Consider the following 12,542-nt stretch of genomic DNA (forward strand, 5'->3'; position numbering starts at 1 on the left):
AACAGTGCCAAAACAATTGAAAAAGAAATCGAAAAGACACCAATTCATAAAAATAGACTGTATTTTGAAGTATTTTAGACACCACAATGAAAAAGATCCACCGGAGAGCTCCGGAGACACAGAATTTTTATGATATAGTAAATCAAAGCATTTCACGCAACCGTGAACAAGCAATGACGAATTCAACTAATTTGACACTAATAAACTTTTTCACTAAAAACTTGGGGCTGTTGTAATGCGGTCACTTGGGGTCACTTTAGGTGACCAACTCCAGTAGGGAGCCAGTCAGGGGGACCACAAAGGTTACCTCAGCAGGTAAAGCAGTCTTCAGTCAGTTACAGGCACTTTTATCCTTTGTAGGGCATTCCTACGGAAGTGGTCCTGAGCAAGAGATGAAGGATGCTCAAGATGCTTACATGATGCCATGGATAGCGATGCGGTCGATGAGGGGGTTTTGTTCCGACTACTCCTCTGTTCATGAAGGGTCACAGGGCCGATGTCCCTTTAGGTCCTCTTGGTGCTGGCAGAAGTCTAGTCACCACTAGGCTACCAGTCTCCCAGTATTCTGGTCATGGGCCAATCCTATCTGGGTTGATGACTCGTCTTCTGGTGGTCCCAACTGCACTCTTGACAACTCTCCCAGGTTCAGCAAACTTGAGTGTAACTTTGTGCATTGGGTCCTGCTGCCTGGTACTGCACGGTGGCAGTGGGCTGAGGATTCTGGCCTACCAACTTGCTCAGCAGGCTTCTTAGCTGTTGTGTCCCTGTGAGTGTCTCTTGCCTTTGGCTGGCCTCTGGAGACAACTTCTCCTCAAGCAGGATACAGCAGGCACAGTCCTTCTCCATTGCTAGCCACCAGGTTCAGTAGGTGCAGCCTCTGCCGGTTCCAGGGTACAGCAGGGCAGACGTTCTTTGGTCTTTCTTCTAGTCCAATCGATATTTGATTTTGAAGTGCCAGGGATGCCCTAATTATGCTCAGAAAATTTCCTCAGGACAGGATATGGTTGGTAGCCTATGGGCAGGGCCACCATAATTATGCGCCATGGGAAGGCCAAATTGTGCGACAGGGTTGACTAAATTATGAAGCAAGAAAAGGAAAAATATGCAGCCTAATGTGTCACATTTTGTGATAGCATTGTTAAATTATTTTGTCATTTTTATACCTGCTAATAGTGTCTGGGCATAGGTTGTACCACATTGGTACCAGTTTAACAACTAAATATAACATTAGGTAACAGAAAGGTGACTGGTCAACCTTTTGAAAGAGCCTTCCAGTGTGCCTCAACACGTGAAGCTTTGTTTTTAGTAGTTTTTGAACTGTTTAAGCTAGAAACAATTTTTTTGTTAAAATCTGTAGACTATGCAGAAATAATGGATTACATGGCAAGCACAGCAAATCCATACTTAAGGTAAATACTCCACTGCCGCACAATCACGTAATTCCAGTGGCCCTGCCTATGGGCTACCAGGTTCCATCCCACCTGATGACCACTTATTGTGAAGTGTTGCACCTGGGCATCCCTGGATGCACCATTCTGACACTTTCAAGATGGCAGGTGCCAGGAGCTCCCTAGCGCAACTCAGAAGTGTAACTGCCAAGGGGCTACACACCCCTGGAAAACCGGTTTGACAACAGGCTTCCCCTTCCCTGTGTCTAGTGCCAGTCTCTTTAACTAAACAATACAGAAGCCCCTCTCCAAATTGTTCCCCATTTGCCCTTCAAAGGTGGCATCACCTTTGAAGCGCATCTTTTGGGCTAACGCCTATGTGGTTTTCAGCCTGGGAAAGGCAAAACCTCCTCCAGTGGCAGGCATCTATTGTCACAGTTCCTGCAAGTTGTCAACACATCTATCTGCCTGTGAGAGAAGAAACCTGATTCGGTGACCGGGCCCAGTGTAAAATGAGTGTGGGCACTGGAAACCTTGGCCAACTAAAGTGGCAACTTCTAGACTTGCACTTTGCCCACTGGTGAGATTAAATTTGATTTAACCATTAAATCAGATTTATTACACTGATTCTTTTGATACCTTACAATACCAACTTTATTAGTCCCATCCAGAAGTTACAAGGCAGGTATGGGACTAAAGTAAGTGAGGGAACTGTAAAGGGAAAAACAAACAGGGAGTGCGAACTAAAGCAAGAACTGAAAAGCCTATGCGACACTTCACCAGGCACAGGACTAAGATAACTAAATAGGGTTTTAACCCCCGTGACACATAAATGACCACACTTCAGATACTGTGTGCATGAGAATCACTAACAGTAAGTGGTCTAGTGTCCCTTCTCAGTTTCCATCAAACCATTCACCAGCACCACCAACCTCTGTGGGTCTGTCATCTTGCCTGAATCCTGACGGTTGAGAATAAACATGTCAATTTGTGTTCAGATTTAGGAGTGCTGACAGTATGCCTGTTCAGACATTTGCCAGTTCCTCCTGTACCTTAGAATACTGGTGAATGGATTTTATTGTAGAGTTATCCAAAATTCAGGGTTGCACAGTAATTCTAGTAGTGATGGTGAAGCATTTGGCTAAGATGGATCATTTTACATCTTTGCCTGGCTTGCTGATGTCTGACAAGTCGACACACGTTTTTGCCTAACAAATTCAATTGCATGATGATCCAGACTACAGAAAGAGAGTCTGTCTTAATTTAATTAAAAATATTGATCTGCCTTGTGTGAAAGCCTAGACATGGAAGTCTGTCTGTCCACCAGTTATCACCCTCACCTTGACAAACAGACTAAAAGGTAAAACTAATGTGTTTAGTATTTAAGATGTCAAGCTATGAAACAAGAGAACCAGAGTAAGACATTGTGGATAGCAAAGTTAACATACAGTAATACTGAACATTTACCTTTTGAAATCTCGCCTTCCATTTGTATCTACGGTCGCTATCACTGCATAATTCATTTGGATAAGCCCCTATATCAGCTTTTTCAGTGCAAGAACACTTAACTGAGTTAGAGTGTATTTAGAAATCTGTTCGAAAAGTCCTAGAAAAAACTAATGATAAATATAAATTATATTCTGATTGCAAGGGAAGTCCAGCACCCTAATAGGCCATCAGTGAGAAAGTACTGTTACTAACAACAAATCTATACTGAAGAGGTCTTCTAAATCAAAACCAAAGTTTGTGATTTAATTTTATTTTTAAAATTGTGATTGCAGAGATGAAATTGCCTCAGTCTATGAAAATTCATCTGGTACTTCATGTTTCCTCACTTACGCCTCCTCAAAAGCCCATTGTGCTTGATGTCCTGTATATATTCTGGTTAATGATGTGAGTATGACATAGATAACATTTTAGAAGCAAGACTGTAAGAAAACCACCGCAATATGTAGTGGACTGAAAGTTGTTTGGCCTCGAGGAGCGATCGTGGGAACCAGCTTTAATGTTCGTGGCCCAAGTTTGGCACACGCATTTTATGCAAGACATCCTGACAAACGAGGAGCTCCACTGCTGAGACCAAGGCCTTTAAAGGGGACACTCTTGGGAGTCATGTTAGGAGGCCTGGCTTACTGAACAGAGGTACAATACTCAAAACGTATTTGCATCGAGTTCACTGCAGTGAAAGAATTGCTGTTGATCTTCACCAAGTGACTCAGCTGTCTCGTGTGGAAAATGCACAACGTGACAGCACCTTAACGAGGAACTACATTTCCCAGCTGCCCTTTAACTCCCACCTTGTTTGGTGTCAGTGGCACCCATCTTGGACCATCAAGGATAACTTCCTTCACGTTTAACAGAACCTTTGCTAGGCAATTGTGCTACAGTATCGCTTCAGCCAGGATCCTAATATGCAGATTCCGTAGTTCTTTTTGCAAACTAGCATTTGCAATGCCACAGGTCTCGCATTTGCTTGAGTTAGAGCTACTGGCATTGTAAATTCATCACTGGACTTTTCTTGCCACATAAATTGGTCAACCCTGCCTCATAATTTTGTTTTATCCTGCCACATAATTCCTGTGGCCCAGCATATAACTAAAGAACTTCCATTTACCTTCTTCCCCTATCTGCAGCCAAAAATGAAAATGTTGCCATTTAGCATCCTAATTTGAATCTGCCATGCTAATTCCAACAGAATACCACTTTCACCACCTCACCATCAGATTTGTTGGCTGGCTAACACAATTCCCAAAACAAGACAGTTATGGAGGAGTAAGGAGAGAAATAAACTAGAAGGGTCACCCAAACATACCAAGGGTGTTCAAACAGTCATAGTGTAATAAGGATGTTAAGTTGGCCTGAATCATGGCCATAATGCAATAAGGAGAGATTAATAAAACATATTCAGTTATCATATAAACCCAATAAAAACCTTTATCAGAAATAAAAAATTTGCATTAGGCTGCAATGCTCAGAACACCCCCTAGAGAACACCCCCATAGGGCATAGCCACAAGAAAAGAAAATGACTGAAAATATTGCAGTGTATCCATATATTTAGTCCCCAGAGGATGTAAGGCATTACACATTTTCAGGGCTAGCAGGCCTACTGTAAAGATATTACAAACAAGACACTTAAAATACAAACTACTCTCAGCTGTAAAACAAAAGTTCCAGCCATGATAGTGGTTAAACAGACACTGAATGGAGGGAGGGGTTATTATTTTGGGGTCCCCACTAACCTAGTGTGAGGACCCAGAGATTATCTAGACATAAAGAGCGGGTTGTGGTGAACGTTTTGAAGGTGGTCCCGTTGTCCTAGGACCACCACAGGCTGAGGTATGAGCAAAAATGCTTGGTAAAAGAATGCCCTGCAAAGCATTATGGGATGACCGAGTGCAGCAAATATTGTAGTATGTTGACTGCAATGCTCAAAACAGCCCCTGGAGCCCCTAAAGAATGCTTGCAAAGCATTATGGGGCTACTTTTCCTAAATGCAGTGAATATTGTAGTATTGACTCTCTTGCTGTGCTGGGAGAGCCTCGTTGCAGATTTCTGTGTTTTTTAGTAAAGCATTTATCAATTATAAGTGTTTTTGGGAAAGCTATGGAGTGTGAAGGGGAGAGCCAAAAAGAAATGACTATGATTATGTAACGGTGTGAACATGACCAGCGCTACAATACGGCTGATGGAGTTTGCGCTGCAAGGGCCATAGCTGCCATAGAGCATGAAGGAAAGAGACAAAAGAAAAAAATAATTCGCCCACGCTGAAGTATATCGGTGTCGCGTGGGCTCTCATTATCCTAAATGAGACTACTGGATTTCTAGGCAGCAGGATCGATAACGGTGTGGGGGACTGAGTCTGACCCACGTGTAAAGAACTCTGCCACCCTAAATCCGTTTTTTGCTCCGGCTAACTAGCAGTGCCTCATTTCTCCCACGGGGAAGAGATGATTGGGCAGCCGAGCGCATGACATCTTTGGAACTTCTCAGGGAAGTCGTGGTCACTCAGATCCAAATCAACTCTCTCATTTACAGTATGATCTCATATACAAATGACAAAGGTAGTATAGGTTTTATATAATGTTTTAATAAAACGACTGCATTTTAGATAATAAGTCATGAGCCGCAATAACCAGAACCATACAACACAGTAGGATTGAAATAGTCACCAGGAAAGTAAAACATAAGAACAAAGCTATCATAGTGTCTAATAGTTTCTACTCTCCCTCTGCCTGGTCTATTTCGAGCACAGTATGTTAAGCTTCTAACTTGCCTTTCTGAATCCCTGGGGAGACATCAGCCCTCATACCTGAGCAAAGGCCGGTGATCTTGGTTCAGCATCTGCAACGAGGCAGTCAGCGTCTAGTTGTGGTTCCCTGGTCGGAATCTCCCTCTTGCGTGTATTGGGACAAGGAAGTGTTTTTATAACTAACATGTCAGCGTGATAACAAAATGTCCCTACGCAGAAATGCCAACGACTAAACTCCTACCACGTCTATCGGCAATGTACCAGACTGTATCCTTGACTGAAGCACAGAGTGAATGTGTTATGGAGAACTCCAGTGCTGAAGTAGGCTAAACAGTGTGATATGAATATAAAACAAGACCGTAGAACTGGCTATTTGGAAAATAACAGTAGGAAGCCTAATAAAAAGTATTTAGAGCAAAGTGCACAGAGGCTCTAAGCTGCAAGCAAATGAATAAAATATATCCAGGGCAAAGTGCACAAAGGCCTAAAGCCTGAAAGCTAATGCGCAAAGGATACGTAAAACTAACCACACTACACCCTCCCCTTGTCGGTAGCAAGTGGTTCCAATAACATAAAAGTATGCCCCAGATATAAACAATACCTAAAATATATATTTCGACAAGGTCAGAGGACAACAAAGTCATAAATTTGGGAAGCATGTGACGACAAAGCCAAATAAAAAAAAATTACATTTTTGAAAATAAAAAAAAAATCCAATCGTCAGGCAGAAGCAATAGAAAGCTGGAGCTCCTCCACTTCGATATATGTCAATATCGGAAGATCCACGCCAAAAAGTACCATGGAGCAGGTGTGTTCCAAAGCCCCAAAACCATTTTGGGCGGCACCCCGTGCAGGGCCTATAAATGAGACAATACCATCTTCCTCCAGGAAGGGAATCTCATAAACTGCCTCACGAAGCAAACGCAACCGTAGTACACAAGCCTGGGAATGAGCCCTAATCGGGAACATCAACAGATCAGTATCAACCACCGGAGGGCGCTGCAGTGAGAGACAGAGAGCCAGTGCATGTTCAAACGAGCACCAAAGGCACCGAAACACGGGTTGCACACAATCCAAAACTGGTCGGAATGACAGAGACCAGTCACACTCCAAATGTCCCAGGAGTGTTGCTCCAAAATGCTGCATCATGCGTTCACGACACAGCTGCGCTGACGGGAGCAGCAACATAGGATCTCGTCGTGGCGGGACAGCCATTGCGGAAGAATAGCAGCAATAACAAGACTCCAGCCAATAACGCCAAAGTAATCGGGAAACCCCCAAAAATGCTTCCGAAAATAGAGTCTATAGCCGAAGGTATTAAACCGAATATGGAAGAGAAGGTGTGAGCAAAACCAACACCAACGGCTTTGAAAAAATGTGCACTTCCAGCAGTGCTGGACGCATTAAATATACGTCCCACAAGTTCACCAAAGTGACTCGGAAAGTTAGTATTCAAAAGGGACTGTATTTCCGCTGATGACCTTGCCACCTGTAGTGCGTAGGTCTCGCTAGCAGATGTAAGGGCCACATGCTTTTGAAACAATAAAGCCTTCAGTCGACTCAACTTGTCGAAATTAACCTTGGAAGTAGCAATATGAGGCCAGATGTCCGCTACCTCCCTAATTTGAGTGGGGGGAAACAACACATTCCCGCAGCATGTAACGGCCTTGGGGACAACGACAACGTAATCTATTCCGGCACGCATGCCACAGCAGCGTTCGCTTTTAAGAACAATGTAACTGCCGTTAGAAAGCACCTGGAAAGTGTTTTTAATAACCGGGACTGGAACTCCCTTCAGATAACAAGCTAAGTTAGCAATCGAAGCGTTACACGCTCCGTGCAAGGACAGCTGTTTACAAACCATGGAATGGCTGACAGAAGTTTCGCATTCACTACCGCTAAGAAAAACCTCCCTCAAACCATTAATACATCTGTATAGAAAGGGAAGCTCCCACACCTCGTGTATGTAACTGTCTCCCAACCGTTCATATCTACCCACCGGAATGTGTTTCAAACAAGAAGTAAACTGCAGAGTGGAGATAGGCAGATTAATTACCCCATGAATCAACCACTCAGCTGACGGAATCTCAGCAACCGTGAAAGGCAGTTTTTCCAATTTTTCAATATTCAACATGACATACGTCGCTTCCTTTTTAGCCATCAGCTGTTGTTGACGAGTTAAATTAAAGGAGACAAAGATCTCTCAGGCACGAATGTGCTGCCACGGAACGCGACCTGCCTTCAAGGTCTGAAGAGTCCAACCCAGCTGCATGATGGACCGCGTCTGACTCTGCCCATGATATAAAGAAGACATATCTGATTTAATAATGTCTATAGCAGAGGAAACAATGCTGTCAATTGTGTAAACACGGTCAGAAAGGGTATGCATGCCATTATCTACAACAGACAAAGCCTGCATCAGGTTTTCCTGATCAATTTGCCTCAACCGGGCCGCTGCCTCCTGCTGTGAAAGCTTCCAAATCTCATTATATACTTCATATAAAAAACGTTTCTTCCGTGGTACCTTAGGTCCTGACAAAAAATCTTGTAAGTCAGTATCATTAGACAGTAACGTGAGATGTGATTTAACTGCATCCAGCGTGGACGACTTCAACCATTGCTGACAAAGCTTTCCCACTTTGTATGTAGTTATGATATCAGCATGTCCTGGTGAAATGTAACGAGGGTCTGCCCTACTAGTCCTGAACCCCCCCGAAGAGGTGACAAAACGTTGATGACACTTATTAGTGTCTACAGGCCATAATGACCACCCGCCCGGATGTACCAATGAAGTGTTAAGCGTACCATTCTGGACCCAGTGTGTAAACTCACTAAACGTAGCATTAACATATCACTGCCAATTGTTCAATTTGGAAGGGACAGGTATACTTGGCAAATTTAACTCTCTAATCGTTGCCAAGCCCAAACAGCTAGTCTGTTGTACCGTGTCATTGAGGAAAATCATCTGCACAGGGATAATACATGCTCTAAATAATGTGTCCCTGCCCTGCATTTGCCAATTTTTCGTTCCCCAGACACTTTTCAAATCAACAGTCTTAAACCAATATTCATATCCCTCAACCGAAAGTTTAGACACAAACAAATTTGAATACAGTAATTTAGTATCGGTCAATAACATTTGCTTATTAGCATAAGGAGTAACTTTAAAATAGTAAGACCCAGCATTTTGTTGATTATGCCCAGAAAAGTATGCAAATTTATCATAATACGTTTTTGAACTCCCTTGTGGAGGAGTTGGGCAATGTTCCCATTGCACATAATCAAATATGGACTTAGGGCTACTTGCCTTATGAATAAAGTGGTGTCCATAATAGTTGTAGCAAAACATGTCACGATTATCTCTAAATAGGTAAACTTCTTCATCGTCATAGACAGTATAATATTGCAAATCTGTCAGCATAGAATCTACTGTCTTCACATCCCAATCATCAGAAACAATGCCTGGTATAACAATATCATTCATTGATAACTTGAGGACATACGGTATTTGAATCAATTCAGTGGGACCATATATATCAAACATTACTTTATCCCACACAATCCTATCCGGAATCGGTATTGCAGAAATGTTTACATTGGACAAGTCTCTTCGAACCATATGAGACGAAAAATGTGGTTTTAACACAGTCTCCATGTGCTCAATGTCAGATCGTTCAGGAAGAAAATGACCATGTATTACTAGAAAAAAAGTAACCACAAATCCCAACCACAAAAAAAGAGTCATTACAGCCATAAAAAGCCACAAATAGTTCCAAGGAAAAACAAAATATGTGCGTTTAAGCCAACACAGCAGCTTACATGGACCTCGGACTGAAGACATCGAGGACGAGGAGCCGGACACTGCATCATCAGTGTCGTTGAAGCAGCCAGAGGCAGTTCTTGCAAAAGGTGCAACTGTGAACAAAGAAGCAGATGGAGGCTCTCGCCTTGGCACACTATAAACCACATGTTCAGAAACATCAGTAGAACGTACAGCAACTTGATCAAAAGATTCCAAATTAATCGTTGTCTGTGGAACAATCGCAAGATCATCTTCCACCCTCCCCAAGCCCGCAGAGGAAACAGCGTTGATGTAAATCACCTTCAGCGGGACTTCTTCCCCAGTAGTGAGAGGGATTCCGGAACTACTTGGTGTCCCTCTTGGTCTGCTGTGCAGAATCGGCCACATGTTGTAACTTGACATTATCAATGGAAACAAAGCGATTTCCTTTGGCCCCTTGCAGCGGCGGTAAAATCACAGTTCTCGTGCAGCTAACCCCTAACACAGGGACAGGTGCTCGATAAGAAGGACCAAATTCTTTCTTTACTGCGACCTTTTCACGCACTAGATCCCCAATCCTGGGTATCCAACCAGTAGGAGTCACTGGCTCATCCTTAATTCCTGAGGAGGCAGCACTTGCAGAAGAGTTATCTTCACGGAATTGTTGTAAATCCTGCAAAACAGTGACACAATCATTTATGTCACAGGGTGTATCTGCCGCCTCCACACCAGGACCATCTAGATCAGGAACATACATTCGTGTTCCAAACAGGCACTCATATGAAGTACGACCCCCCAGTGACCTTCTAGGCAAGTTATTAAGTGCTCTCTGTACTCCATACAGGTGGGCTAGCTAACTACGACCCGTACCTATAACTCTGGCTGTTAAGGATTGCTTTAAATCACGATTTCAACGCTCCACGACAGAATTTCCCTCGGGATGAAATGGAGACGAGAATTGGAGTTGGACCCCCAACGAAGCCATGGTGTCCCTGAATGCCTTAGAGGCAAAAGCAGGGCCCTGGTCCGAATGAAAAGCCGCAACCTCAAATGTATCGACAAAGATGCGCAAATCTTTAATAACAGACCGAGCGTCAGCCGAGCGCTGTGGCCAGACCCACACAAATCTGGAGCACGAATCTACAGCAACCAAGATATATTTGTATGCACTGTCTGGGGTCAACGGACCACAATGATCCAAGTACACACACTGTAAAGGTTTGTTTGAAATTAGAAGGGGCGTCTGCTGCGGGCGTCTAGCCGATGAAGCTTTAATTTGTTGACAAACATCGCAACAAAGGACATATTGCTTTGTCTCTTTATAGAGACCAGGCCACCAGTAACGAGCCTGTAAAAGCGAAATAGTGGCAGCCACACCAGCATGTGCAGATGCCGCCCCCTCATGTGCTGCAGAAATTAATCGAGGTCTCTCAATTTTATTTGGTAAATCACGTACACAAATGCCTGGAATATTAACAACAGCATTGAATGCACTACTCAAGCAGTAACGATACTTAGAAGGAAATCCTTTAGGAAATGGCGTGCTATCAGCCGTAGCTTTTATGGCAGCCGAAATCTCTGTGTCTGGTTTGGAACTCGAACGAGTCACTGCGGCCACAGTGGCAACAGCCACTGCCGATTTCCCGGCTTCATCAGCCAAATTATTCCCAGCAACGTGTATCCCAACGCGCTGGTGTCCAAGTGTATGCACAACATGGACCTTAGGAAGCGTCTTTTTCAGATCCGCAACCTTACCCCACAACAATTCGTGTTTAATGGTGTTGCCCTTAGAATCTCTGAACCCATTCAACTTCAAATAGTGTAGATATTCATTGAAAGACTGAACACAGTAGTAGGAGTCACAGACCAGCAAGGTTAAAATCGCCGGATCCGCGTGCTCCAACGCTAACAATAGAGCTTTGAGCTCAGCCAGCTGTGCCGTGCAATCTCCCAAAGTTTTAGTATAAGTATGTCGGGGGCAGAACACTTCCCCCTCCATATTACCGCTCACCACCGCACATGCAGCAGAATACTGTTGTTTAGGCCCAACCGCTGGTTGCGCAGAGCCATCGGTATACATGACCATCTGATATTGGTCAATAGGCAATGTGCCAGCAGGAACTGGGTACTCCATTTCATATTGAAGAAATTCTTGAGTCTGCAGTTTAGGGTCAAATATGTAGTCTACATCAGTAGCTGTCAAAGACGTAGCCCATTGTATCCATCTCGGGTGTAAAGCTTTCGAATTAGGAACACTCGCTTTTGTAACAGCCTCTAAGGCCGGAATCAGGGAAACGACAATAATGCGCTGGCCCTGGGCAAGCGGTCTTTCTTTAATCACAGCCATCTGTACTGCAGTGAGTATTTTCTCAGTCTGTGCAAATCGTTGTTCTGCAGCAGAATACAAGTGGGACTTGTATGCAATCGGGACTGTCTCACCCTCATTAAAGGTGACATATATAAACCCAACAGCCCCAGGTATCACCCTGATGACTAAATGTGTCCTATTGTCCCGTGTGTGTAAGTGTTTAACTGCTAAGAGATCAGTCTGCAGATCCCGTAGGATATGTGTATGCTCAATCGTCCAAAATCTACTCGAAAAATTCAGGCGAATCAACTCGTATAAGGGTTTTATACGCGTAGCATAATCAGGAATGTAAGTTCTGCCAAAATTCAGAAACCCCAACAATGACTGGAGCTTCCGAACCGTATTAGGAGGCTGCAATAAAGCACATTTCTCCAAAAAATGTGGCGCTAAGCTCTTGCCCTCACTCGACAACTCATATCCCAGGAAAATGACGCTGAGGAAGGCAATCTTCGATTTCTCAAAATTAAACTTATAGCCAATTTCAGCAAACCCCACAACAATGCGCGATACACGTCTTAGATGTTGCAGAATCTCATCGTCTATCAGATATATGTCATCAACATATGATAACGCTTCAGGGTCCAACTCGTGCAGAATTTCAGTCACACGAGCCGAAAACAGTCCTGGGCTATTCTTATACCCCTGAGGCAAACAACAAAACTTTTTCTAAGAGCCAAACGCACTGAAACTGGTATAGTCCCGACTTTCGGGCGCTATATTTTGGCATAAAAATCCATTTGAGATATCTAACGTC

The sequence above is a fragment of the Pleurodeles waltl genome, chromosome 12 (genome assembly GCF_031143425.1).
Source record: "Pleurodeles waltl isolate 20211129_DDA chromosome 12, aPleWal1.hap1.20221129, whole genome shotgun sequence".
NCBI classification, from domain to species: Eukaryota; Metazoa; Chordata; class Amphibia; order Caudata; family Salamandridae; genus Pleurodeles; species Pleurodeles waltl.